Source organism: Lepisma saccharinum, chromosome 2, assembly GCF_977018435.1.
Source record: "Lepisma saccharinum chromosome 2, izLepSacc3.1, whole genome shotgun sequence".
NCBI lineage: Eukaryota > Metazoa > Arthropoda > Insecta > Zygentoma > Lepismatidae > Lepisma > Lepisma saccharinum.
Window position 1 is genome coordinate 123084917 of NC_139230.1, and position 16003 is coordinate 123100919.

A 16003-nucleotide genomic window follows, 5' to 3' on the forward strand; every position below is an offset into this window, starting at 1 on the left:
AAATTCATTGTGTCTTGTAATTGACAGCCTATGTCCTTCATCAGTTTGTGTTCGAACATCAACCCAGCCAAACTCACTCAAACATAGCGAATGAAAGCCACCACAACACTACAGTACAACACGCGAGATCGAACGCGACGCGAGGGAACTAGCCCTGAATCACCACTTAAATCCATTGGACTCTCCCCCTCTCTCTCTCTGCTAGCATGTGACCTTCACTGTAGCGCAGGTGGGTGTAGGCCACGCCTTCCTTTGCGACGTGCCCCGGAAAACGATAATTGACATCAATGCCGCTAGGAGCGCTTTCGTATCCATTGCAACAGACGATGGATTTACGTGGGTAAAGATCGCCTTTTAAAAGACTGTGTGATAGTTATGCGTTATGGTGATTGATAATTACGTGAATACGTCCGTTTTTCTTTAGGGGCTAAGCCCTGGAAGCCCCACGGGACGAGACGCCACTGCTAACAGGATCAAAAGAGAAAACTAGTCCTCCTCAAAATTTCTGCGATCTTATGGCTAGGTACTGGACTATAACTTACATGCTTGAAGCATACTCAATGCGTCAGTGAGAATTAAATAGTGATCGTCGTAACTGCAGGGCAAGTTGTAACGCTTTATATATAGCGTAACATTCCGCCGAGAAGATAGACATATCTGGTGAGAGGAAAAATTGTCGAGTGATGTTATGGGATGGTATGTAAAAAGCACATCCCACTCCGTCTGCAGAATTCGACCCGTCAGTATAAATAACAGTTGATGTGGGCCACAATGCTCGACATTTTTCGTGTCTACCATGATCTTCATATTGGATCTCTACTCGGGGTTCTGTGGGAATGTTCAGTTGTATACAGGGTGTTTCGTAAGTTCGTTTACAAAGCTTGGGAGGTGATTGTACGAGTGAAAATAAGGTGGAAAGTTCATGTAACGAAATTCAGGAAACGGCTTTGTTGCCGAGTTATTGAAGTGGGAAAATGATTTTCCGAAGTGAATAATGGCAAAACGGGTGAAGAGAAGTCGTCGGTGTTGGGCGGTCCACTAAGAAATTGGGTACGCTCTTGTCAAAAAATCACGAGGCAATGTTGTGCAATGTCGGCGCAAGGCATTCCCCAAAGGACACGAACGAAGATGTTGACGGCAGTGGGGTGGGTGTGCGTTCTGCGTGAGCTGGTATCGACGAAAATTGGCATGTGTTGAATAGCACCAAAAAACAAAGAAAATTTCCTGAGCGAAGGGCACCATGACGTAAAAACGAAAAAATGAACTGTCATAGGTTTCATACCCTGAAGGGTACACAGTATGCTTAATGGAGATGTGAAGGGAACCTCATCACAGACGGTTTTCAGAGTGTCCACCATGTACTTCCAAGCAGAGGCGAAAACTGCGAATCAAGGATTGTCTAGTGCTACCCAACAACTCCGGCGTTTCTGCTATCGATGCTGCAGCTACATTGATACGGGCAACGAGGTCCTCGGCTGACACGGCAGATGTTTCGTACACAATGCGTTTCATCTCTCCCCAGAGGAAGAAATCCAGGGGCGTAATATCAGGCGATCGAGGTGGCCATGGCACAGGCCCTCCCCTGCCAATGCACTGGTTGTGGAATACGGTATTGAGGAAATGGCGCACATTCCGATCGAAATATGGGGGTGCACCGTCATGTTGAAACCACAGTCTTTGTCTCAGTGCCAAGGGCACGTCCTCTAGTAGTTCAGGCAAAACCTCACTGAGAAATGCTTGATAAGTGGGTCCACATAGGCGAACAGGGAGAATGTATGGTCCAATCAAATGGTCATGCAGTATCCCGCACCTCACATTCACTGCAAATCTGTGCTGATGATGTGCCACTAGCAGTGCATGTGGATTTTCATGTTCCCACACATGACTGTTTTTACTATTGAACACACCAGTTTTCATGAAGGTAGCCTCATCAGTCCATAGAACCGTATTCTGAAAATTGGGGATAGTTTCAATTTGATGAACAAACCACTGGCAAAAGTCCTCACGTGGGCCAAAGTCCCGAGGTAAAAGATCTTGCACTTTCTTCAATTTGTACGGGTGCATCCCCTCTTCTGCCAGGACTCGCCACACATTCACATGGGAGGTGTTTTGTTCGTGGGCTAGTGCGCGCGTACTGGTGCCTGGATGATCCATCACTGCAGCTAGCACATCTTCCACAAACCGTCGTATTGGCACACTTCGCGGTCGTTAAACTTCTCGACGAGGTGGCAACACTGATCCTGTTTCCCGAAGTCGAGTGTCTACAGTTTGAAATAAGGTGTGCGATGACCGTATTTGGAAAACGTGCCCCATACAGACGACTTGCAGCACGGCTATTACCTTCAGCCTCCCCATAAATCAGATGCATTTCCGCCAGCTTTTGGGACGTGTATGCAGCCATCCCTTTCACCGGGCTACAAGTGTTTATGGCCGTTAACACTAGTACACTTCACAGAACACGATGGCCTGTGGCTAAGAATTAACACGTAGCACTGCTAGGTCAAATGTTTGCCCAACACTACTGTCCAAGAACCTCACGTCTTTCCATTCAACCGTGAATGTTTAACAACCTGCTGCTGGCACAGCACCTGAAGCACGAATGGCACACACACGTGCGCTCCTTCATGAGGAAACCTACACTGTTGGCGCCCCTAGCGGGAAATGTGGAACTTAACGTCAGATCACACGGACACCCATCTGTCCTTCAGGGTATGCAACCTATGACAGTTCATTATTTTTCGTTTTTACGTCATGGTGCCCTTCGCTCAGGAAATTTTCTTTGTTTTTTTGGTGCCATTCAACACATGCCAAATTTCGTCGATACCAGCTCACGCAGAACGCACACCCACACCCTCCATATGCTGGAGCTGCATAATCAAACAGTGTGCAGAAACAATTTTTATAAAATAATAACATTGTGTGTGGGTGACCTCTCAACTTTGTTGTTGAAATACAGCGTAGTATATTAACAATTTGTTTCCCTTTTCCCTTTAAATATTGTATGTGCTTTGCCCAATTTTGTTTCCTGTCAAAGTATACTCTCAGGTATTTTACATTTTCAACTACTGGAATGTGCTGTATGTCTTGGATGTTGTTGGGGTAACTGCCCACTTTTCGCAAGTTAAAAATAATTATTTTGGATTTTGGTATAGGAATATTGAGACCTAGTGGATTAAGGTAATCAGTGAGAATTGTTACGGTTTTATTTAGAGCGGATTACATACGGCGTTCGGAAATTTTTTCTATGGTGGTTCGGGATCAGCATAATCGATATCTATTAATCGATGATATCAATATTTCGAGATATTCTGTGAGGGTTATTCCTGACTAGACAAACAATAATCGATCAGACAATTCGATTATAGATGGCGGAGAAAGAACTTCCGGTTTGGGCAATTTTCCAATGTAAGCAAGTGGAATACAGATCGTCACCGAGCTTATTTTCTTATAGAAGATCGGATACAAAATGGATCACTTGAAATTTTTAAATGATATATAGTAACAAAGGTACCTAGAAAAGATTTTCAATATCCCGGATCTTTTGAATGAAGATTTACAGGAAAATAGTAGTCTTTTTTCGAAGACAATGCTGTAGAAACCAACAATTTCGTGTTACGACATCTGCAGGTTCAAATAAAGCTTACATAAATTATAAACATTGAAATACTTAAATTTTACAACAGTAAAATGTATAATTTTCGACATTGTGTAGTCAAACACAGCCCCTTTTATTTTATCATATGGCTTAGAGAGAGCGTCGTCAGAAATTTTTGTATTGGGTGAAGGCCAGTAATGAAAGTAGAATAGTAGAAATGATAATAATTATATTATAATTACAACTGTTATAAGTGTTATACAATAAATAATTACTAAACTAATTAAATAAAATTATTATTATTTATTAATGATATTCGAATGCATATCCAGCACAACAGTTACAATACTGAAATGCACAGTTATTGTATTTTATTATTAACTTTTGAAAGTGTCATTCAAGAAAAGACTTTAGAAGTTGGTAAAAATTTTACTAATAAAGTTTACATTGATTGGAATTCTGGATGATTATAAACCATTTCAATTTTTAAATACAGTCAACACATGTGCGTTAGACAATTGAGGACTAAAAGTGGTAAACGTTGTAAGTGCCAAAAACGAAAGTGTTTGGAAATCGCATCCTTCCGCACATCAGCCCGTAAGAACGTGCACACTAGTGAGTGACCTCTTTACACGCCCTTTGAACTACTTAGAGGGTTACCCGCCACATTTCACGTTTACCACATTATAAAGCATGGCACATTTCACAGTTTAACGTGGAAAACGGTGTTTGAATTATTGTGGCACTTACAGCGTTTACCAATTTTAATCTTCAATTATGATTACAGTAGTGTCACAAATATGCCTTCTACGCCAACCCTGATTTTTCGACCCCTCAGAAAATCGCATCGAAACCTCAAAAACTCACTTTCTCTCCACGTTCCGCGCCTCATTTATTGCGCTGACGATGTTTCACGGCGCAGAAAAGCCGTGATGAGTAAATTCACTTTCTCATCCTTGAAGGATGAATGCGCCTTATCGTAATTTTCCAAGTCCCGAGGACCAAATGTTTATATATCGTGACCTTTGTAAACCTCTCTCGAAAAAACGATGTGCCACACACACACACGTGCGCGCGCGCGCTGGCGCCTCTCATTATTTCCGTATTGTGGCTCGACGAAAAATATTTTTTTTGGCGTGACAACGAAATCGTCACAAGTTTGGATTTGTACTGCGAATGTTGTCAAAAATTCAATCAACGTTGTTTATTCTCGATGCTAGAATCTTACATAGATTATTCTCTAAAACGAAAATCGATAATCATGTGCAAAGCCCCCAAGGCATTCAGGCAATTTCTGACGTTCGCGTGGATAGCGACGCTCGGTAGAACTTTTCCCGTCCCCGTGGAAAAATTGTGTTTCATCGCTCAATGTAATATTTTCATCACGGACCAAACTATTTTGCGAACCAACCCAGAAGCATTTACGCAAATTCGAAATTACCGAATGTCGTTCGATGGTGGTTTGGAAAAATTAAAATCAATTTTCGATTCGTTGAGAGCATCAACAACTCAAACGTTAGCTAAGCTTACACAGCGAGAAATAATTGTTTCGTCCGAGGTGAAATTATTGTTTTCACGCAACGTGCAAAGTATATTGCAAGCGTTTCCAAAAACTGACATCATACAATAATGCAATTTTAAAAACGACGACGGGTGTTGAACGTTCGTCGTGGCTTCGAAACCTCACCCATTTTTTTTGTTCCGTGCCCGCCTATTGGAGTGATTCGCAATTTCGCTCGCAAGTTTTATCTTTCTTGAAAAACGTGTGCTCGATTGGGAAATATAACGTCATGTTGTTTTCGAAAGAATTGCAAGCACAAGAAGTAATCGCTACGTTACCCGCTTCGACGAATACAACCCACCCCTCGCCGCTGCCGTCGCCGCCGCAACAACAACAACCGCAACCCCCCTCCCCGAACCCATTCAGCTTGCATTCTCTATTCTGCCCCGAAGAGAATCTATTTTTTTCAGCTTTCCCACGGTCCTGAACGAAGAATCCACCACATCCCCCCTATAACAATCGAATCAAAAGCGGATGCGGCGGAAGCGAGCACAGCAACAGCATCCGCTTTGGAAATTTTTATCTATCCACAATTATGCTCGACAGACAACAAAGCTGTATTGTTGCACATGGAATTTTTCAACGTTTTCGCGTATTATTTTTTATGGAATCACAAGCACGAAACAAAGCGTCCACCGTTTTCGTTTCAGGCATGGTTGAGTTTTTTGTGTGCTGGTTCTCACAGAGCTGGTGGGGATCGCCCGTTTCACACACCACACCCTGACGGGGCGTGTGGAATAGAGAGACCGAGGAAATGATCGACAACACATGCATGGGTGGAACTGTCAACGCCCGTTCATTTGCTATTTGTCCCCCACAGGATATTTTGCGCATCGAAAAGTCTTTTGTTGAAAAAAAAAGTATAGCATTGTTCGTTTGTACCACATACATGAGTGAATCGGTCAACGGGGGGGGGGGGGGTTATTGCTAGGACATTGACTATAGCGCTCATTGTGTTTTCACCAAAAGGGGGTCGCGTGGGTTGTGGGGGTTCCTATATAACGTAGCAGTTTCTTCTTTTGTACATCATTATCATAGTGAACGTCAATCGTGGCAGTTCAGTATTCTTTAATTTGTTTGTCTGGCAGTATATACATACATATCATCGTGCAAGTTTTTTTTAGTGAGCTACAAGTTTTTTTGAAGTCTCTCTCTATCTCTCTTGAAAGGTAAGTTTTTATTTTTTTCATGATATATTTATATTTTGTTTTGCGTCTGACACACACATATTCAGAGGAGTCATAAAAAATTGACACACACACTTACATGTCGCATATTTTTTACCTCCTACAACAGTGCACACACACACACACACACATACACACAAACACACACATACTGTTCGCGTCTAATATATATATATACACTTGTGGAAGGAAAAAAATATCTTGCATTTTTCAACTTTTTTTTCCTTCTGTTTCAGTGCGCTTTCCCCTACCACCACCAACCCCCCAAAAAATTTCTCTGTATATATAAATAACAGAGGAAAAAATGGAATCGCAACCAGGTCCCTCCGGTCTTTGCGGGAAAGTGGCATGTCGTAACTGTGGAAAATTAATTTCTAAACCTAATATTGCTAGGCATTTGAAAAAATGTCGTCTACCGGAACATGATGTCGTAGTCCCCCCGGCAAAGAAATCTCGCATTGATGCGCATGAGGGCGGCGGTGCTTTGAATAAAAGTGCACGCATCATGACGTATAAATCTGGAAGTGACGAAAAATGTGACTCGGCCACGTTCCTCGACAATGTGAAATCCCTTGTAGTCGATCAATTACGGGATTGCATCGTTAATGTTGCAGTTAAAATTCATCTCGTCTTGACCCTGCTGTATGAGAAAGTTGTCTCGTCCAAGACAAGCACTTTCAGCTTTTACGTAGGGTGCGAAGGCTTACACGAAGGCAATCACGAGGATCTTGACGAGATAGTGACACGGCTATTTGAGCACCTGGGACAAAAACAAGAAGATTTTGAAGGTAGAGGAAGTGGATGGGGTCTTTGCGGTCGCAGCCATATGTTAGAGCTTCGAGTCTGCAATTTAAAATCCTTACGCAGCGCTCAAAAAGAAACAAACAAAAAAAAGCAAAATGTTGCACGAGACATTAAAAAAAAAAGCCGTGTTAAACATACAAAGTAATGATCAGAAGAGTTTCCTATGGTCTGTCATCGCCGCATTACACCCAGCAAATAATGATAAACCACAACGCCTGTCTAATTACAGACGATACGAGAGGAAATACAAAAATGTCATGAGAGGAATTTCCTATCCTGTGCCCCTGAATGAGATCAATCAATTTTTAAAAAACTATAGAGAGGAAAAAGGAGAAGATATCGATATTTCTGTGTTTGGGGTTGACGATTCCGGCAACATTCGTGTGTTAAGACCTGCGAGAAGCCAGAATAATGTAATTCGACTCTTGCTCGTAGATGGCCGTTACAGTTTGATACGGAATTTCTCACGATTAGTAGGAAGACAGATCAGCAAGGATCACGATAAGATCGACATTTGCGATCGGTGTTTGAGAATTTTTCGCGTGGGAAAGAATACGAAAGAACAGCACAAGTGTTTTGGCTCCGTGAATGCAGAACCCGAAGATGTCATGCCGGAACCCGGAACCAAGATGAAATTTCAGAAACACCAGGCTCTTCTGCACCATCCCGCTGTCCTTTATGCCGACTTTGAAAGCTTCCAAGTTCCCATGACGTCTTGCAACCCTGATCCCTCTACCTCAAGCACGATCCAAATTTTTCACCACGAGCCTTGCAGTTTCTCCATCTACGGAGAAAAATTGAATGATGTCATCTTGTATTGCGGACCTGATGCGGCAAAACATTTTGTTAAGAAGATAGCGGAATGCGCGAGAGAACTTGCACCCAGCCTGAAAAGCTCTTACGTTTCTCCACCTGCTCTCACGACGGAACAACAGCGGAGACATGACACGGCGACAAGATGCGCGGAGTGTAACCAGGCTTTCACCCCCGAAAATCACAAGGTCGTACACCATGACCATCAGAATGGATTATTCCTGAGCACGATCTGGAATTCCTGCAATCTTAAGATTAAGGAGTCGCATTTCGTTGCCGTGTTTCTGCATTACACGGAAAAATACGATACGCATCTGTTCGTCAAAGAGCTCTACAATAACGACTCGAATCAGGATCATTCCGAGAACGAGCGAGAAGTACATCGCGGTGAGAGTGTGGATCCCTCTCGAAGAAGGAGGAAGTGTGGAAGTTAGAATCCTGGACTCGTACAATTTCCTGTCCTCCAGCCTCGCCACCCTTGCAGCTCAACTTGGCGACGAAGATCTTGTGGCCACCAAGCAAAAATGTTTTTCGGGAGGAGATGAAAATTTGAATCTGTTGCGTCGCAAGTGCGTCTATCCCTACGAGTACGTCAACGATTTCGACAAATTTGACGAGACGGAACTTCCACCCCGGGAGGCATTTTATTCTCATCTCACGGAGGACGTCTGTTCCGAAGAGGACTACGAACACGCTCGTAGTGTGTGGACGGCCTTCAATTGCCAAACTTTTCGTGATTATCACGATCTCTATCTCAAATTGGACGTGACACTTCTCATGGACATTTTCGAGTCGTTTCGCAAGAGATGCATCTCGATCTACAAGTTGGATCCTGCGTATTTCTTCACGACGCCGGGATTGACTTGGGAATCGATGATGAAATACACCAACGTGGAACTGGGGCTCATCGCAGAGAAGGAACAGTATGCCTTCATGGAGAGTGCGATACGCGGTGGCATCGTCCAATGTCCCCGACGCCATGCTCAGGCAAATAATCCTCGTACGCCTGGTTACGATGCATCGAAGCCCAACACCTACATCGTCTACTGGGATGTCAACAACCTGTACGGCCACTCCATGTCCCAGTGTCTTCCCATCAGCGACTACGCGTGGATGACCGAAGAGGAACTCTCCTGCGAGGATGATTTTCTCAACTGGAGCGAAGATAATGAATGGGGATGTTTCTTGGAAGTGGATCTCGATTATCCCGAAACGCTGCACGAGAAACATCACGGATTGGCCCTGGCCCCCACCAAAGAGAAGCCACCTGGAGGATCATCGGAGCCAAAACTCATACTAAGCGTGGAGAACAAGACGAATTACGTTCTGCACTACCGACTCCTCCAATTCTACGTGCGTCACGGCTTGCAGCTGAAGAAAGTACACAGAGGATTGAAATTTAGGCAGAGTAGGTGGCTGGAACCCTACATAGCCGAGAACATACGACGCAGAGCGCAATCGACATCGCCTGCGGACAAGGATCTGTACAAACTGTTCAACAACGCCATCTACGGCAAGATGATGGAGAACGTGCGTAATTACATCGACGCAACGTTGGTCACGGACGAAAAGAAATTCGAAATGATCGTCGCGTCACCCTACTTCAAAAACTTCACCATTTTCGACGAGAATCTGGTATTCGTCGAGAAGAACAAGAAGCAAGTGATGTTCAACAAGCCGATTGCCATAGGTGCCACAGTCCTTGAACTATCAAAATTGCACATGTACCAATCGTACTACGACCAGTTTCAACCTTTTTATGGAGATAACATCCAAATATGTTACATTGACACGGATAGCTTCATTTTTCTAATCCAAACACCCAGCCTCGAACATGATCTGACTAAGATGAAGCATCTTTTTGATTTCAGTAACTTACCATCAGGCCATCACTTGCATTCGACGGAAAACAAAATGACCATAGGAAAGTTCAAAGACGAAGCGGCTGGTAATTACATCAGCGAATTTGCGGGGCTTCGTGCCAAAATGTACTGCGTCAAGATTGCAGAAGAAAAAGAGATCAAGAAAGCGAAAGGGGTAGGAAGAACAAGTACTGCTAAATTCAACATGCAAGACTACAAAGAATGCCTGTTTCAAGGTGAAAGAAAACTGAGCACAGATCATCGCATTGCGAATAAATTACACGAACTGTACACAACGCGCGTAACCAAGGTCGCACTGGATGCAAGAGACAACAAGTTACGTGTTCTCGATTGTCAAATACATACGAGAGAGTGGGGCCACTGCAATGGAAGCGATAAATGTGACGTGTGTCAAACTGTAACCGCATAGCCATGAAGTCCGCTGTGTCTTTTCCTCTTCAAAAACAGACGGAGGAAAAGAATGAAAGGGGAGCCCTCAGGCGATGAAAAGTTGGAACTCGTTATTATGTCGTTAAGGCTCGCTCTAAACACGAGGCTCATTAAATTCAACTCTTACTTTTTTTTTCTTCTTCCTCGTAATATAATGATATATAATTACATGTTCGAGAGTCTTTTGTATTGCGGACCGCTGCAGAGGAAAAATCTTCTCTTGAAATTTAAATAACTAACAAGGACAATGAATCTTTTTGGTTTCCGTAAACAAAGCATCATGGACACTGCACAACCAAATTCCAATAACCTCTTACCTTCCGTGTTATCTAAACTCAATGGTCTTTTGATAGTACACCTCAACAGTATCTGGACGAAACTGAATGACGATGTGGGCAAGATGTTTTACGTCTTCAATAACAATTTACATTTCTACGAGATTCCGATCGACGGGAAACTTCAAATCACCGTGAATCCGGAAAACGTAGGCGAAATCAAAATTTCTACCGGCAAGAACATTTTTCGAATCAAGCACGACTAGATGCTTTCTAACATTACGTACGATGTTTCTGCAGGAGATTATCTTTACGTGGAACTCCTCGGAGATTACGACAAACTCATTCCTCTCTTCGTAGAATTACGAATCGTCTATCCTATTATAAATAACCGTTAACCAAAAAATGCCTAATGACATTTTCGGCCACACCAAGCGTGTAGACCACGCAGAAGAGATTCTCATGTTGGATGTCCGAATTAAAAAGTTGAGGAGCGATTTGATTGCTTTGCAGGAGACCTTAAACAAAAGTTTGGAGTCCGAGATCGCTACGCTCCAAACGCAATGTCTCGACCCCATTCTGAAAATCGATTCCGAACTGAAAACGCTCATAAAAAATTACGTCGACGTACCTTCTTACGACAACGTTCAAAATATACAGTTGAGCGTGGATTCGCTTCAAAATGATTTGGCCAAATTACAGCAATTTCAATCGAAAAATGAAGATTTGGAAAAATTGAAACTCGAAATCGAAGAACGAACTTCCGCAATAGAAAAGAATTTCTCTGAACTTCAAACCGTCGTGAACGATATTGATGTAGAACGCTTGCACGTCGTCGTTTCCAAATTACAAGAAGAATTCACCGGCACGTTGCAAGAAATTAAATCCAAGTTACAGACTTTGGAAGATACCATGACGAACCTACCATCGTCGGACGAACTGCAGGTCTTCGGTAAAAGCGTCGCGAACATAAAAATTCAATTGGAGGCTTATCAAGATTTCGAACACATTCAAACCACCATCGCTACGCTTCAGGCATCTCTGGAATTGATCAACGAAGAAATTAAAAATATTCACGCTGAAGCAAGCGCGTTGACGAGCATTCAGGACACGTTGAGCACGGTCCAGCAGAAGATCCAATATTTAGAAAATTTGAACGTCGAAACGAATCTTGCTCATTTTCATCAAGTGCTGGACAACATACAGGGTGACTTGGAATCGTTACGGACGAGCGTGCCTTCGAGCGAAGATTTGGAAAAATTGAAAACGGCCGTGACGGCACTATCCGAATCGAGCGACATCAAAAGTTCGTTGAGCGATCTCGAGAGTAGGGTGGCCAATCTCCCCACCTTCAAAGAATTACACGCTTTGAAAAGGAACATATCACGTATGCTGAAACGACTGGAAACAGAAACGGCGAATGTGGAACAGATTCGAGACGAACTTAGTTCGCTGGTGTCGACGCTGCCCACTTCGCAGAGCGTCGCCGACCTTCACACGCAGTTTACCGAGATGCGAAGCATCGTGAACGATCTTACCGAGAAAAGCTCGAAATTGAATCAAGTCGAGAACCTTCAGAGTATTGTCGTCAACATCAGAGATCAAGTTGGAGTGCTGGAATCCACGCAGGAATCGACGCTGGCCTCTTTCGGTGCCAAGCTGCAAGAACTCAACGAAAACTACAAGCAGTTGAACGTGGAAGTGAAAATCAAACCGTCATTTTCTACAGTAACGGATACCATCGTCGAATATTTGTTGCCCGTACAAAATACACTGGGACAGCTTCACAGCAACCTCGTTAGCGTCGATACTAAATTCGCTAAACTGCATTCTCTGCAAGCCATCGAAATCAACAGCGTACCCAATCAACAGAGAATCTCCACGTTCGTCGAAGGTAACAAACTGTACATGTTACATCCTTATCATCCGTACTACAAGTTTCTCCTCGATGGCACGATTCAGGTAAACGAATTTTCGTACTGGTCTCACGGCAGAAAAGCTAGCGTCCCCACCATGACCTTAATATCGAATCGTGGTGTCCAGAAAGCAGGAAACATTCCTCTGGCACGTTGGAACGAAACGCGCAACGTATATGAAATACACGAAGACGAAGATCTTACCGTTTTCGACGTGAGTGCCGGCGATAAGCTGATCATTCAAAACACAGGTGAGGTGCCACCCTCTTTGAATCCCATCACGCTGGTGCTTCTCTTCAAACGTAATCTCTGAAAGAAATGTCTAGGCAAGCCATCGTCCAAGAATTGCATAAACCTGCACGCCGCAACTACGAACGTTTGGCGGTGGTGACCAAGGGAATCGATGACCTCTGGGAAAGCGACCTCGTCGAGATGAGCAGTGGCAAGTTAAAAAACGTACATAAATTGAACAAGGGCAACAAGTACCTCCTCACCGTCATAGACACGTTTTCGAAGGTGCAACGACCACTGCCATCGTGGAGATCAACGTATAATAAATAACCATACATAGTGGAAATGGAGCAAATCGAAAGTTACGAATTGCAATCTTTCCCTCCCAACCGTCGCACGTTCGCCAATCTCAACGAAGCGAACAGGGAGATCGAATACGACGTGGACGTAGGGGATGGGTTCGTTCATCCTCACAGAGCGGACCTCTACCTTCAATTCGACGTGGTGAAGAAGGAAAGCGGAGACGCGTTTCCCGCAGCAGCAAATTTGATACTCGTGGACAACTTCGTGCCTCACCTGTTCTCGCAGGTGGAGGTGAGGAAACACAACACCATCATCGACAGAATAGATTATCCAGGCATCACGTCGACGGCAGTGGGAACATTGAAATTATCCAAAACGGACGCAGCATACTATCAGGCGGGAGGATTCGAAGCGGGGACCAAAATATCGACGAGAAGTCACACGGTGCTCTTTCCCATGCGTCTGCTGCCCGGATTCTTCTCGGACTACAAGGAGATCATGTGGAAGGGAGGATTGCGCGTCACCTTTCGAAGGGCGGCCAACGACAACGACGCACTGATGCGATACACCAACTTGAACGCCGACGGCACGCCGATAGCCAACACATTGCCCGAAGCAGCCAAGTGCGTCATCCGGAGCATGGAATTGAGAATGCCGATCGTGGAATACGAAACGAACTACGCCCTCAAGTACAAAGCGGAGATCTTGAAGAGTCCGCAGGTGCCGATTCACTTTCACGGTTACCAGTGCGTGCAGAAGATGGCGTCGGGAAGTCACATGGAATTCGACGTCACGACTCAGTTCAACAACATACAGTTCGACATGCCAGATTTCGTCATTGTACTTTTTCAGACCGGGAGGGATAAGAATCAGGAAAAAGATTCCAGCAAGTTCGACGACTGCAAGATCAAGAACGTTTATCTCAAGAATGGACGCAACGAAGTGTTCCCGCGCGAGAATTACAACCTCGACATGACAAAAGACGATTACCTAAAACTTTACGAAGCTTACACCTCTTTCAAACGCGTGACCGAGGGAAGCGTGGACATGTACTACACGCCCAGCGAATTCAAAACCCACAGACCCATGTCCGTCATCAATACCACAAAAAGGAAGCAGGTGGTGGTCAACGATCGCACCAACATCAAGGTCGTCTGCGAGTTCAACAGTCCATTGCCTGCCGATACTCTATGCAGCGTGATCCTGGTCGCCGAGAAGTCCTTCGTCCACGACGTGAAGAACGAGAGGGTCACAGAGCAGTTTTAACAGGTTTAACATCTTTTCTTGCACAAATAAGGAATATTTTTGTACTAGCACAATCAGTTACAATGGCACAATACGAATTTCACTAGTTCAGATCAGTTACAAATGTCAATTTCATCAGTTATCAGTTACAATATCTTTTTTTTTTCCTCATCAGTTTTTGCACTATAGCACGAGAGACAAATCAGAATTTTTGCACAAAAAATTTGTTGTTGTTTTTTTACACGAGAAAATTAACAATAAAATTCTTTTTTTTTTATCGTTTCAGATGCTGTCGAAACATCAAAAAAACACATACACATACACACACACTAGAAAAAAAAAGCATGCAACTTTATTTGTAACACACACACATACATTCTCCATCTTCATCAAGAAAATATTATAATAAACATAATTATTTTTATCTATCTCACAATAAAACTCTATATCCAAAAATATTACAACATCAAAATAACACTAGAGTCGTTAGTACACGTTGCATGCATTTACGGAGGTCCTCTGTAGAGTTTCATGGAAGTTTGAGAAAAAAAAAGAAACACGTGAAACTCTATAGAGGTGTGGTTATCTACAACCGCAGCTGTTAGAGAACCTTTTACTTTTTTTGGTTGGGCACCACGCACCCTGGCGAGGTTATAGGGGCCAGGAATCCTAAAAAAACAAAACAATTATTATTATTATTATTTGTTTGTTTGTTTGTTTGCGTCACAATACGGAAATAATGAGAGGCGCCAGCGCGCGCGCGCACGTGTGTGTGTGGCACATCGTTTTTCGAGAGAGGTTTACAAAGGTCACGATATATAAACATTTGGTCCTCGGGACTTGGAAAAAATTACGATAAGGCGCATTCATCCTTCAAGGATGAGAAAGTGAATTTACTCATCACGGCTTTTCTGCGCCGTGAAACATCGTCAGCGCAATAAATGAGGCGCGGAACGTGGAGAGAAAGTGAGTTTTTGAGGTTTCGGTGCGATTTTCTGAGGGGTCGAAAAATCAGGGTTGGCGTAGAAGGCATATTTGTGACACTACTGATTACAACACGTAAAATATTTTCATTTGAATTACTCCGGTGATATAGTGTCGACTATAGAGCCTATTCCCTCGTGTTTGCGTCCAGTCTTTTCGCTTTACTGCCTGCATTCACAAATTTTTCCGTATCGGATCTACCTGAAAACTATGTATAGATACCCGAGAAAAAAAATATTTGTTCCTAACCTCGTGTTGTAACCAAAAGCCACACAATGTTTGTCGCCTTTTCTTAAGGGGGAGGGGGACAATTTTCCCTAGGTCCTTCTCCCTTCGGCACATGCTGATCACTGTTTCCAGCTTCGCTCTTTTAGAGCCAGATGTGGCTGACTCTTTCGTGCACTGGTTTGGGTGTGAACTATGGCACCCGCGCCCTGCCTTACTATGATGCAATCACTGGGTCCGACTTGCACAGACAACTTCTGTTATATATATAAATTTTGCACTCCACGTGATATTGTTATATTGCCTGCGTCGCCCCACCCCCTCTTACATCCGCAGCTACTTTTCTTTATAGCGCCTTGTCTGACGTGAATAGGGCGTAATTTTGTTATCCCGGAATACTTTATTTTCGATTTCGTACGACCATCGGTGGATTATTGAAATGGGTGATGCCGCCGGATCTAGACGGTGAAAACTAAGAATAAATTTCCATCACTTTAAAGCTAACGGTAATAACAGCGTCCCCTGACCCACACCTCCACTCTTTTGACACCT